The 14,006-nt window shown below is 41.7% G+C and overlaps 1 protein-coding gene and 1 long non-coding RNA gene across 7 annotated transcripts in view; one reads left to right on the top strand and one right to left on the bottom strand.

The window, feature by feature from the left end:
* KAT6B (lysine acetyltransferase 6B) overlaps positions 1–14,006 on the bottom strand; it is an 87,117-nt gene that overhangs the window by 21,126 nt on the left and 51,985 nt on the right. The window lies entirely within an intron of this gene.
* The window catches only part of LOC309343213, a 50,302-nt gene continuing 37,516 nt past the window's right edge, over positions 1,221–14,006 (top strand). The window contains exon 1 of the long non-coding RNA XR_014157191.1: positions 1,221–1,362. This is a non-coding gene — a long non-coding RNA (uncharacterized lncRNA). The remainder of the gene's footprint in view (positions 1,363–14,006) is intronic.

Here is a 14,006-nt window from a genome sequence, read left to right as displayed (position 1 = left end):
AGCTAAAGGGGATCAAACAAATAGAGTAGTGTATTGATTCTGAATGAAACTTGCATGTTCTTGAGCTTTATTTATATCTATAAACTGCCAACTCCTAAGAAAAGTATTGTGGTGGAGTTACCAAGGACAATAAAATCATAAAATACAGACCAAATGACAAACAATGAACTGAATCAATTCTCTAAAAATGCTTGATGAAAGCAAAAATGTTTTTAACAGATGACAAAAGATCAGAATTGCTAGTGCTCATCTAATCTCAATAGGAAGCAGCAGTCCAGAATACTGCTGAAAGACTTGACTCAAGCACAAGATAAACGAACATGTGGCTCCCACAGGATGGTCAAGAGGGCTTCTTTAGATGCCCCACAGTGGTCTGGTATAAGGGACAAGGCAGTCGCTGAGTGAGTCCTGAAAGACCTCCTGTGGCGTTCGTACGGAGCCCCGGTTGTCTCACGGACTACTGACCTGTCCACCACTAATCTGCTGCCACCAACCAGGTCTTCCCAGGTAAATCACTTAGTCTCAGTTAGGTTCTTAAGTTAGCAAAGAAGAGTGTAGTTTATTGCAAACACAAATAAACTTGAACTGCATTCAAAATGTTGTTACTCTTTACCTTCTAAGTCTTATTTTATTCTGTCCCTACCTCTTCTACCTAACCTTGAAGGGACAGGTTACACAAACCTGCAGGGCCCCAAACTTCCCAAATTCTTTCTTTGAAGACCCATTAGCTAAAATGCATTAGCTTGAGCTGTATAACACAAACCTGCTGAATAAACAAAGCCTTCTCCTTTATCAGTCCATGAAGGCGTAATAGATGGCCTTGTCAGTCCCGAGTAGAGATGGGATGGCGCATCCAACTTATCTTACCAGTTGTAACTATCCTGACCACGCTGACACACAGACCCCGGGAATGGCGCCAGGAGTGCCGAGAGTACAGAAACAGTTTCTACTCATGCATGCTCAAGGATGCAAACTTACGTGCACTAACTCATGAGGCTGGATTCCTGGGGGAGGGGACTTGAAGGGAATATAGGTTGTATGTTTCTGCTCTTTAGCATGCTGGCTGTGAACTGATCACACAGTGCCTTTCTGCTGCTCCGGAAAGCAGAAATAAAAAACTCTTTCTCTGAACCAACCTCAGTGTCTGTTTGGCTCCTCCCTCCCTCCCGGGAGCAATGCAGACCCAACCAATGGGAAAGGTCTGAAAGGCTACACCCTCATACAAGAACCAACTGCACTAACTGTCTCTCTAGTTCCATCTGTCTGCCAACTGCTTTCCCAACTGCCTTTCCCAACCAACCAACCAACCAACCAACCAAAACCAACCTACCCAAACCTCGGGCTAAGCCCTTTTATGAGCACGTAGGCTCCGCCTCTGGCTTTTCTGTTGGTCTACCTGTTAACCCTTTCTCTCCCCCTGTACAGACATTTTCAAACGAACGGGCAAACGCCACACCGCCTTTTGCAGGCCTTTCCCAATCCAGCCTGGGATGGTGGGCCCTTGACTGACTCCAGCAACAAACACTGAGGCAGCTCAACAGAATCTTGGGTTGGGGCATAGTTTGGGTTTTGTCGCTGTATTATCTTTTTTAAAAAAATGGTATCTTTATTTTTAGATCTTGTTATGATTTGGCTGTGTCCTATTTATGGGTTTTATTTATTATTTGTGACGATTTTTGTTTTATCTGTAACTATGTAATTTTGTCCATGTTGTAAGCTGTCTTGAGCCTGGTTTTAACTACGGGGAGGCGGTATACAAATAAAATGATGTATGTGGAGGCAGCCTGTTCTTCATACACTATTCATGCATTTCATACACAGGGCTTCATACACTAAGAGCAATTATCTTGAACTTAGCTCAGTAATATACGGGCAGCCAGTGCAGAGCTTTCAGAAACAGTGTGTGATGGCTTGTGAACGCTCTCCGCAAGAAATGCCTCTGCTCACTCAGAGATACATATATACAGCCTTTATTTTACATATGTACAAGCAGCATGTTACAATCATGCATCCGAATCCTCCGGCGCAGATTCTTGGAGTGCCTTATGCCCGCCCCTTCTCCAACAGAAAAGACGTGGAATTTTCATGTGATGTCTCTGTCCCCTCCTCTTTAACACTCTCCTTTCCTGGGCAGACGGAGGAGGCATTGTTTCACTGTCTGTGCCAGAACTTCCTGTGCGGTGTTGAGGCTCTGGTCCAACATTGTGAGCCGTTATGCACCATCTTTATCTTCAAGGCCATAATACGGTACATCTAGAGATTGTAAGTAGTGTGATGGAGATTATGCGTTGAAATATTTTAGTTGATATTTTAGATTGTAAAATGCTATTTTTATCTATTGATTTGTTTTACCTTGTGGGCTTATAGCCGAATAAAGTATTATCTATCTATCTATCTATCTATCTATCTATCTATCTATCTATCTATCTATGAGCCGTCCCTCCTCCTGGCCTTTCCCTTCTTTCCTCCACTGCCACTTCCTGCCCCCCTTCCTCTGCCTGTCTCTCCTCCTCCCCTTCATTCTCCGTCAATACCATGACAGTGTAATATGCTTTTTTCCCCATTTTTTTATTAATTTTCCAAATTTATAACAAATATAACATACTAAAAAGAAAAAAAAAAGAGAAAAAAAAGATTTAAAAATCCTTCTAAGATCCAATTTAGTTTTCATTGTTAACTGACTTCCTCAAATCCCCCCTAACTGAATTTCATTGTATCCCCTTGTAACAGTTTTCCAATATCTTCTTTCTAAGAAAATTAACTCCTTCCAATTACTATCTTTACTTCTTTTCATAATTTTTAGGTCCATAATGTTTCACACTTTAAACATACTCTATTCCTAAGCCTAATTGGTACTTTCAAGTAGCTTCTATTTGTCTTATATTACAATATTTAGCTAAATAGTCTTTAAATTTCTTCCATTGTTCTTGGAGTTCCCCTTCTTTCTGATCGCGGATTCTCCCAGTCAAGTCGGCCAGCTCCAAAAAGTCCAACTTCTTCACCTGCCATTCTTTTATTGTTGGTATTTCGTGAGGAGAATCAGAACTTACAGGGTTAAACAGTTCTGAATGACGTCTCACATTCTGAGGCGTGGCTACGTTCACATAGGGGAGTGTTTCTCTGTGTGTCTTTTTTCTTTCGCTTTTACCGAGAAGCGGAAAGGATGCCAGCAAATTCGCCGGGCTGATTTATGTTGTTGTTCTACTCATTAAAGGCTACTGGAGATAAGAGAAAAGCCTGCTTTGCACTCTGATTTATTCCCACACAAAGCGACAGCTTTCCCCGCTGTGTAAGCTCTGCTACGAGTGCTAAGGAAGCCGGAAGAAGCTTTTACCGGCACGGACAGCTAGTGGCGCAGCTAAGAAGAGTGCCGGACTCCATTTTGCCACATTTTCCAATTTTTGGCTAATAAAATTCTTGCTGCAGTTGTGGCATACTAAAACAATCTAACATCCTTTTTGGGCAATTCCAGTCCTATTACTCCAAGTAGAAAGGCTTCTGGTTTCTTAATAAATGTATATTTCAACATTTTTTTCAATTCATTATAAATCTTTTCCCAGAAGTCTTTCACCTTAAGACACGTCCACCACATATGATAAAAGGTACCTTCTTTTTCTTTACATTTCCAACATAAATTATCACTCGCATGATAAATCTTTGCTAATTTTACTGGGGTTAAGTACCATCTGTACATCATTTTCATAATTTTTCCTTTAATACAGTGCAGACAGTAAACTTAACCCCTTTCTTCCACAACCTTTCCCAATCTTCCATCATTATATTGTGTCCAAAATCTCTTGCCTAATCTATCATCACAGATTTCACTTGTTCATCCTTTGTATGCCACTCCAACAATAAGTTATACATCTTAGATAGATTTTTAACACTGGTATCTAGCAACTCCGTTTCCAATTTGGTTTTTCCATTGCAAAACCATTTTTCTTATCAATACATTTCATTGATCTGATAATATTGTAGCCAACCCAATTTATCTTTAACTTGATCAAATGATCTTAATTTAAATCCTTCATTATCCTCCAACAATAAATCAGAATATCTCAGCCATTTGCTCTCCATATTTCACTTTTTCTGGGCTTTTGCTTCTATTGGCGAAAGCCATCTGGGTGTTTTTCTTTCTAGGCAATCTTTATATCTTATCCAAACATTATATAGCGATTTTCTAATTGCATGGTTTTTGAAACCTTTATGGGCCTTTATCTTATCATACCATAAATATGCATGCCAACCAAATACATTACCAAATCCCTCTAAATCTAAGACATCAACATTGTCTAGTTGAATCCATTCCTTAATCCAGCAGAAAGCTGCTGCTTCAAAGTATATCTTCAGGCCTGGCAGGGAAAATTCCCCCCCTTTTTTTTGAATCTGTAAATAATTTATATTTAATTCTGGTTTTTTTCCCCTGCCAGATAAATTTAGACAATGCTTTCTGCCATTCTTTAAAACACTTAACATTATCAATAACTGGTAAGGCTTGGAATAAAAACAATATCTTTGGCAATACATTCATCTTAACCACCGATATTCGGCCCATTAATGACAATTTTAAATTTGACCAAATCTCCAAATCTCTCTTAATTTATTTCCATAATTTCTCATAATTATCTTTATATAAATTCTAATTTTTCACCAATAAATTCACACCCAAGTACTTCACTTTTTTTTATAAAAACTAGGCCAGTCTTTTCTTGAATGATATTTCTCTCCTCAATATCTAATCCCCCCCTACCATTACTTTGGTTTTGCTCTTGTTTAACTTAAATCCTGCTACTTGTCCAAACTCTTGAATCAGCTCCAGTGCTTTTACTGCACTGGAGTCTGGATCTTGTAATGTTAGCACTAAATTGTACCCAAAAGGCTTTTAACTTATATTGTTTAGATCCTACTGTTATACCTTTAACTTCTTCCTCCTTCCTTAGCATACTTAGCAAAACCTCCAGTACCGTTATAAAAAGCAGAGGGGAAAGTGGGCACCCTTGCCTGGTTCCTTTTTCAATTCTAATTTCTTCTGAAACCACATTATTAACTATAATTTTTGCCTTTTGTTCAAAATAGATCACATTAATACCATTTATAAAGTCTTGTCCAACCCCAATACTTTCTGAATTCTTTTTCATGAAACTCCAGGACACATTATCGAAGGCCTTCTCTGTATCAATGAACATTAACATCGCTTTACAGTTTTTTTTTTAAACTTCCAATCTTTCCAATACATCAATTATATTCCTAATATTATCTTTCATATGCCTTCCAGGTAGGAATCCTGCCTGGTCCTTATGGATGTAATCTGTTAATACCTTCTTCAACCTGTTGGCCAAAATATTAGCAAAAATTTTGTAATCCACATTAAGTAATGAGATTGGTCTATAGTTTTTTACACTTGATCTATCTTGATCTTGCTTTGATATCAGAGTTATGAAAGCTTCCTTCCATGTTTCAGGCAGCACCAGTGTAATATGCTGATGGGGAGTTGTTCAAGCCAAAGGTTGCGTTGCAGCATTCACCATCTTCATCAAGGACAGCTCTATGTAGAGTTCATTGCGTTAGTTCATTCTAAAGGTTAACAAGGCCTGCACTGCTGTGGCAAGCTATTCTTGTACAGGAACTGCTGTTGCTGGTGTACCAGCCCAAACTAGGAGAAAACACTCCTGGCCACTGTGGACAATCTAGGAGTACTCCCAAGCTACATACCTGCTCCTTCAGGGACAGTGCAACCCCATCAAGGACAGACAACTGGCCTATTTCCTGAACTTGGGAAGAACCGCTCATCCACAGGGCTTCCATCTTGCCTGGATTCAGCTTCAGTTTAATGGCCCTCATCCAGCCCATCACTGACTCCAGACACTGATCCAGGAGCGCCCGGCCTCACCTGATTCGGATGTTAGAGAAATAGAGCTGAGTCATCGGCATACTAGCGACACCTTGCTCCAAATCTCCTAATGACGGCTCCCAAGTAGATGTTAAAAAGCATCACAGAAGATAGCACTCTTATGTGCTCCCATAGTGAAAATGCCAGGTGAGCAACGCCGGTCACCCAATGCCACTCTCTGTAAACAGGCCTGTAGGCAGAAAGGCAACCACTGAAGTACTGTGTCCATGCCACAGAGCTGATCCAGGAAGATACCATGGCTGATGGCATCAAAAACTGCTGAGAGATTAAGGAAGAGCAACAAGGTCATACACCCCCTTGTCCCTCCCCTGATAAAAGGTAATCCAAGACTGGTTTGTTTCTGAAACTAGACCTGTAAGCAGCCTGAAATGGATCGAGATAGTGATCTGACTAGTCACAGGTGGGAGTTCTGATCTGGCAAATCACTCCACATGTTCCCATCTGTTCTGATACAGTGCATGCCCCATCACTAAGATAGACCTGAAACAATTATGACCGAAGCACAAAACTGATGACACTGGTTGGAGACACTCAGACTCTCCAATCGAGCTGGAGACTCTATTGTTACAGGTGAAATCCTACTGTATCAACTTCACCAGTGACTATATTTGACAAACTAGAGGCTGCATCTAAATTTGAAACGCGTGAGCAATGTTTGCCCCCTGTACAAATATGCAGTTAAATACCAATCGCTCAACAGGATATCTGTATCCCTCTTTCATTAGTGCTTCTGCTGTTGGAACGTTAAAAAATTAGTGATAAAGTGGGTGGTGGGAAGGTGGGGAAGGGTTTTTAGCAGCCAGCTGTATTCCATTAGGTAACAAATGTAGAATAAACTTTTGAAAAACTAGAGTATGTTGTAATTAGTAAAGTGCTTCCCATCATACTTCAAAAGATTTTAGCTTCTCATTAACGTATTTGATCACAAAGTGTTCAAGGTGCTGCATCACACACTTTTACCATTCTGAAGAGATGCATTGGTATGAAATACTTTATTTCAATAGTGTCTGCACTCTAACCTAGGGTATTCCACTTCTGTGCATTGGTATGTCCACCCTAATTCTGGATTGTGCTAGCTAATTTTGAGAGATGTGCTTTTCATGGTGAAATAGAAGTTCACAAATAAAAGACAGATCTGGAAACATGACACAAAAGCAAAAAGGCTTGAGATAAATCCCAATGAATGCAAGTGATTATCACCAGAAGGGGTCCTTTTTCCGTGTTGAAAAGCAATGAAATAAATAATGATGGCTTCTTGTCTACAATTTAGAGGTAGCTGCTCCTACCCCCTCCCAAGCACTGAAGAAATCAACTTTTTAAAATCTTTATCATACCAAAACCAACAAAATGAATTTCAACAGGGACAAACGTAAGGTTCTACACTTAGGAAGATCCAGCTGCACAAATGTAAGATGGAGGACACCTGGATTGTCAGTAGTACATGTGAAAAGGATCTAGGGGTCTTAGTAGACCACAAGTTAATCACTTCCCTGGCCCAGCCAGTTGTCCCCTCCCTGCTAGCTTTTAATCAGCCATGAGGGGCAAGGCTCCACAGCACAAGAAGTCACACTGACTGATTCAAGCACCTTGTCCTGCATCCTTGAGCCTTAGCAACTGAAACTCATCCAACACAACAGGACTAGACTGTGCTCTGGATGCCCCTAGCAATTCATCTGCTGTAACAGCATAGTCAAGATCCCTGTGGATGCAATTTTATCCTCAAAATGCTTTGCAAACAAATCACAGCAAGCTGCTGTTCATCCTGCCACCTCCTTTGGGCCAGACTCTGCACTACCCGGAAAAGCTGTGCTGGGTGGCACAATGAGGATGCAAGGGGGCAGCAAAGTAAGCCTTCTTTTCAGCCTTCACTGCCACTAGGTAGGCTTGATAATGAGCCCTCACCAGGATTTCCCTCTGCTTATGTTTGAGTCATCTCCCAGCTTGTTTCCTTGCCTTAAGTTCTGGGGTGTATCAGGGAACCAAACGGGCTTTACAAAGCGGGAGAGGGCGTTCAGGGGCTATCTTGTCAACAGCCCAAGCCATTCAATTGTTCCAGTTGTCGGCCAGGGCTTCAACAGGAGCACCAGTCATATCAGCCTGGAAATCCTCCAGAGCTGTCTGGAAGCCCACCTAGGGTGGATCATCCTACCTTGGAGGTTTTTAAGCAGAGATTGGATGGCCACCTGTCAGGAATGCTTTAGTTGGACTAGATGACCCTCTGTGTACCTTCCAACTCTACAATTCTGCGATTCTATCATTTGTTTGTACGTAGCTGCTTCTAATGAATGGTTCTTGTTAATTCCTCCTTTTACTTCACAGAAACACCACAGGGTACTTCTACCAATTTGATCCAGGTTTCAAGCCTCCTCCTTTCCCCATCCCTTCTACATTTCTATGCTACTATAAAGAGCGTGTTCAGAAAGTATTGTCTGAGTATTTATTGCTTTCCTTGGAACATTTCCATTTACATATTCACAAGATGGACACAAGAGTGCCATGTTACCCACAGTATATTTGATTTCTTTGGTTTTGCCCCAGTAAATTCATTTTGATGTTCTAACATTATGCTTTTTATTCTGAATCCAAAGTCCAATATCACACTATAATAAGGCAATGTATCATATATATTTTTACATTTGGCAACTTGCTTCTCTCCGTTTGTGCTTTACCGACTCACTGCATGGCACACAGCACCAGCAGAATGGACACTGGAAAATCCAATCATGTCACAAAAAATGGGTAGTGTCCCAAGTTAATGTCATTGGGAGTTTTAATGAACATGGTGTCAGCCACAGATACGGCATATAAGACATCTACATTCTGAGAGAACAATCCATTAAAAAATGGTTTTTCTGCCAGTCATCCAAACTGTTGTGTAGATTCCTGTTCATATTCTTTTAAAAGAAGACAGATGTCACAGAATGAGAAAGTGTATATGAAGGTTGCTTCAACATAATGAGCAGGAGTAAGAAAGATGATTAGTCATCAGGCATCAGTCTGCTTGGGTCTGACTCGGAGCAGTTGCAGGAAAGTATGACATGCCATGGTTTTGTTTTCAAAATCTAGTAACTATTTTCACATTTTCTGTGCTTTTATAAAAACCAATAAAATCTAAGCATGAAGAGTAACAAAGCAGAAAACAAATATACTTTCAGAGCCTTCAACAACAACAATAAGAAGAAGCAGCAGCACCGGGCATATGATTGTACAAAGAAAGTTGACTCATTATGTGCACTGAGCATCTCAATGCCCAGTTTGCATTCAGAATCGAAAGAATCATATGTACTGAGTGGAAGGTCCTATCCGCACCATCTAAAGCTCAAATCTCAAAAAATTACAACAAATTGTACCTTTGCATGAAGGAACAGCCAGCTGCTTTTGATTCATTGTTGTTTTCCTTTGTCTACTATACAAATGGCATTTTGAGCAAGTAGGACCAAACCAAGCAGTTTGCAAAGGCACGAGTGAGCTAAAAAAACCAGAGGCAATCACCTCCTGCTTTATGCTGCCCCCTAAAAGTAACCATTCATTCTTTTCATCATCTTAGAGACTGCACATTTCTTCTCCCTACCTTTGGTGGGATGCTAAGGATGGTCCCAATCTTTGGCAGCTCATCATTCTATTTGGGAACTGTGTTTATTAGCTCAAGCTAGAGCCACTGAGCTTTTCTCTTAGATAGCATGCCCCAGCACAAGACAGAACCTGACTTGTAGGTCTGACTTGCTTTTATAGGGTAGGAAAGCCTATTCACTCTTCTGCTTGCACTTCAGTACAAAAGTCATTTTTAATACTTCACTATCTCTAAATAAGAGGGAAAGTTAAAATGGCCCTCTTTGGCAAAATATTTGTGGCTCAATGCCCAGTGCATCAAGCTTTAAGCCATGATTTAGCCAGTGTGAGGAGAACGGAGCTTGACTGCAGTGCATAAAACCTTACCCCAAAACTAATAAATAAATGAAGTCGGATCCATTTCCTGCCCCTACAGAAAGCTATGGAGCAAAGCAGGAACATGGGGCATTAGGAAAAGGATCGCTTTGCTGCTCAGACCAGAAAACTAGTCTGTCCTGGAAACTCCTGGAAGCTCCAACGGGGTCAGGGATGGTCACAGAGATTGTCTACTGCAGTTGAAGTGGCTCTTAGTTGGCATGGCTTATTATCCTGTAAAGGTAAAGGTACCCCTGACCGTTAGGTCCAGTCCCGGATGACTCTGGGGTTGTGACGCTCATCTCTCTTTACTGGCCGAGGGAGGCGGCATACAGCTTCCAGGTCATGTGGCCAGCATGACTAAGCCGCTTCTGGCAAACCAGAGCAGCGCACGGAAACACTGTTTACCTTCCCACCGGAGCAGTACCTATTTATCTACTTGCACTTTGATGTGCTTTCGAACTGCAAGGTGGGCAGGAGCTGGGACCGAGCAACGGGAGCTCACCCCGTCGCAGGGATTCTAACCGCCAACCTTCTGATCGGCAAGCCCTAGGCTCTGTGGGTTAACCCACAGTGCCACCCGCGTCCCTGTAGTTCCCTATTTAAGCCAGAACTTGATCGTGGAACACAACCAAATCTTTACCAGATGCTCATTAAACCACAATTTCAGGATAGGCTGTGGGCTTTTCAGGAAATGACAACAACAACAACATTTTACTATTTATACCCTGCCCATTTAGCTGGTTTCCCCAGCCACTCTGGGTGGCTTCCAGCAAATTAAAAATACAATAAAACATCAGACATTAAAAACTTCCCTAAACAGGGTTGCCTTCAGATGTCTTCTAAAAGTCAGATTAGTTGTTTATTTCCTTGACATATGATGGGAGGGCGTTCCACAGGGCAGGCACCACTACTGAGAAGGCTCCCTGCCTGGTTCTCTGTAACCTCACTTCTCACAGGGAGGGAACCGCCAAAAGGCCCTCAGAGCTGGACCTCAGTGTCTGGGCTGAATGATGGAGGTGGAGATACTCCTTCATTTACTCGGATAATATATTTAAATCAGCACAGGAAAGCTAAATTGTGGAGTTTAATTTTTTTAATTAAAAAATGAAGTTTAACATGCTGTTCTTGCTAGCTTGCAAGTGACTTTTTAAAAATAGTTGCCTTTGGGCATTTCCAACTTACAACAGTATTTTAAGGTGCATTCATCATTTACTTATTTGTCTTCCTCTAAAGTATCAGTCAATGGCCACCGTTCTAGACCCAGGACTTTTCTCAGTTGTCCATACATACTGAAAGCTGTTTGCATACCTTGATTAGGCAGAATTTCATTCCAGCTGATCACATGTCCAGGACTGTGAAGAGTAACATATGGAGCTCAATTTGGTAGTCAATTAATGAGCATAGTTAGAAATTGAGCTATTAGTGCAACATATGCAAACCACGATGAGGACTGCCATGCTGGTTTTCTTCGCTTCATTATACAGCCTAATGACATGCATTGATGTCCTACAGCGTTCAGTCTGTGTACCACTAAAGTTGAAAGTCCACAAAATGGAAAGTGGAAGCTGCAGTCTCATGTTTCTGAGATGTGTAGCAAGAACAGCCATTAGAAAACACAAGCAGGCAGGATAATTGTGAGGGGAAATGGAACAAAATCAAGGGAAAATAAAACTGATTACTGAAAATGATTATTGACTTACGAAAATGCCTGTTCTGACATTATTTGGCCACCCAAATTCTGGCTGTGGCAACATGAACAGTGGGCGTGTCAGGTTCTCAGGTTTGATTCCTGATCCAATCCTCATTGGTAGAAGTTAAGAGTGGAAGATCTCATATGTATCTCCCTAACTCTGAAACAACTGCTAGAGCAACAGGGATATCTGTAAGCCTGGTGTACATGGCCAATCTCATCTTCAGGGCCAAAGGATCATCTGAACTGCCTACAGTATGAAATAATTCACACAACCCTTGCACTTATGAACATAATTTTCTGTTATTTGAATAGATTGCTGCACATGTCATCAGAATATTGTTAATTCCTGTATCTAAAGAGACTGAAAGACTATAAGTATCAACACACCAACCAGAACGTCTACTCTTCACACAACACTGCATTACCTAAGCCAAAGAAACACAGTGAAGTGCTACAATAGCCAAACTTTTTATTAGCCATTTACTGTATCTATACAGTGGTACCTCGGGTTACATATGCTTCAGGTTACATACGCTTCAGGTTACAGACTCCGCTAACCCAGAAATAGTACCTCGGGTTAAGAACTTTGCTTCAGGGTGAGAACAGAAATCGTGCTCCGGCGGCGCGGCGGCAGCAGGAGGCCCCATTAGCTAAAGTGGTGCATCAGGTTAAGAACAGTTTCAGGTTAAGAATGGACCTCCGGAACGAATTAAGTACTTAACCCGAGGTACCACTGTATTCTGCATTTCTACCAGGGCCATCCAGGAAGTTTACAGTTGCAAGTAATGCAAGTAATCTGCAAACAGGATGCAGCAGGTGAGCGAGGGAAAAGTAAAGTAAATGAACTAATGAACAAAAAAACATTTCAGAATGCCCAGGTAAAGTGATCACCACAGGAATGTTTTGGGAGAGGAAGAGCTAATGTGAGACTTTTCTCTTTGATTCAGCCAGGTGGAATGGCTACAGATGGTGGCAACTCTGTGAGCAGAGTAGAGCAGAGCAGAGCAGAGCAGAGCAGAGCAGAGCAGAGCAGAGATCTCCTAGTCCAGAGTTTCCCAAAGTCAGATCTCCAGCTGTTTTTGGATTACAACTCCCATTATCCCTAACTAGCAGGACCAGTGGTCAGGAATGATGGGAATTATAGTCCCAAAACATCTAGAGACCCAAGTTTAGGAAACTGTGATCTAGTCAAACCCACCTAATTAACCCTCCTGAATTTCTGTCCTGTTGCAACTGTTTTATTTATTGGATTTTAGTGTGTTTTAATTGTTGATCACCCAGGGGACTCTAGTTATACGACAACTGGCTAAATAAGTAACTCCCAAGTGGATCTTCAAGTCCAGGGGCTGCTCCTGCTCCTTACTTCCCTTGTACTACATTGATGAAATCAGTCAGTATTGCCACACAGAACACCAGAGGCCTCCATGGACATTTTGCAAAGCCTAAAAAGTGCAACATAGATGCTCACTATTAAAGCCCTGCAGCACAACCCAGAGAAGCCTCCACTACATTACGATTTTGATGATTTTACTGGCGCCACCCCTCATTAGAAGCCTCTGCTCATGAAGAACAAAGCCCACCATAGCTAATACCCATAGATTTGGAACCCTCCCCCCCCAAAATATGCAAGCAGTCATGCTGTTCCACTAGAGCATGGGTAGGCAAACTAAGGCCCGGGGGCCAGATCCAGCCCAATTGCCTTCTAAATCTGGCCCGCAGACAGTCCGGGAATCAGCGTGTTTTTACATGAGTAGAATGTGTCCTTTTATTTAAAATGCATCTCTGGGTTATTTGTGGGGCATAGGAATTCGTTCATTTCCCCCCCCCCCAATATAGTCCAGCCCCCCACAAGGTCTGAGGGACAGTGGACCAGCCCCCTGCTTAAAAAGGGTGGGGCAAATTAAAAAAAAAAAGGATAAACTTTGATTAGAACTCAAGATGTGCTTAAATATCCCCCTACCTCAATTACATTCTCAATTCATTCTCCACGATAGAAGTTTTAAAGTAATTTTTCAGGTGGAGCAAGTAAATTTAAACAAATTTCATCTAAGCCTTTTCAATATGATGCAGATTATTGCTTTTCTTCTTTTATCTTTCTGGCCTTATTCCCCCTACCACAATTCAATGGTTGAAACCAACTGGGGGGGGGGGGGGGACAATCATCATCCCACCACAAGGATGTCACTATGAACAACATTCTGTCATAATGCATTGTCCCCATTGTGTTCTGTCACAGGAATGCAATGCTGCACAGCAGGGAGCCACTAGTCTGGAACCTTCTCCCCTTCCCAAACGTAGCTTGTGCCTTGGGCTGCACCAAAGCACGCTGGGGGAAAATATGTAGTTGTTCAGATCTCTGTGAATATCCCTTGTGAGAGAGCAGGGGGTGGGGAATGCTGAAGTCTTTATACCAATATGGCTGAAAACAACCCCAGGGAGTTCTAGGAAGGTAACACTATTCTCTATGGGAATCCT

The sequence above is a fragment of the Podarcis erhardii genome (assembly GCF_964252035.2).
Source record: "Podarcis erhardii genome assembly, chromosome: 5".
NCBI lineage: Eukaryota > Metazoa > Chordata > Lepidosauria > Squamata > Lacertidae > Podarcis > Podarcis erhardii.
This window is presented reverse-complemented; position numbering and strand designations above follow the sequence as displayed.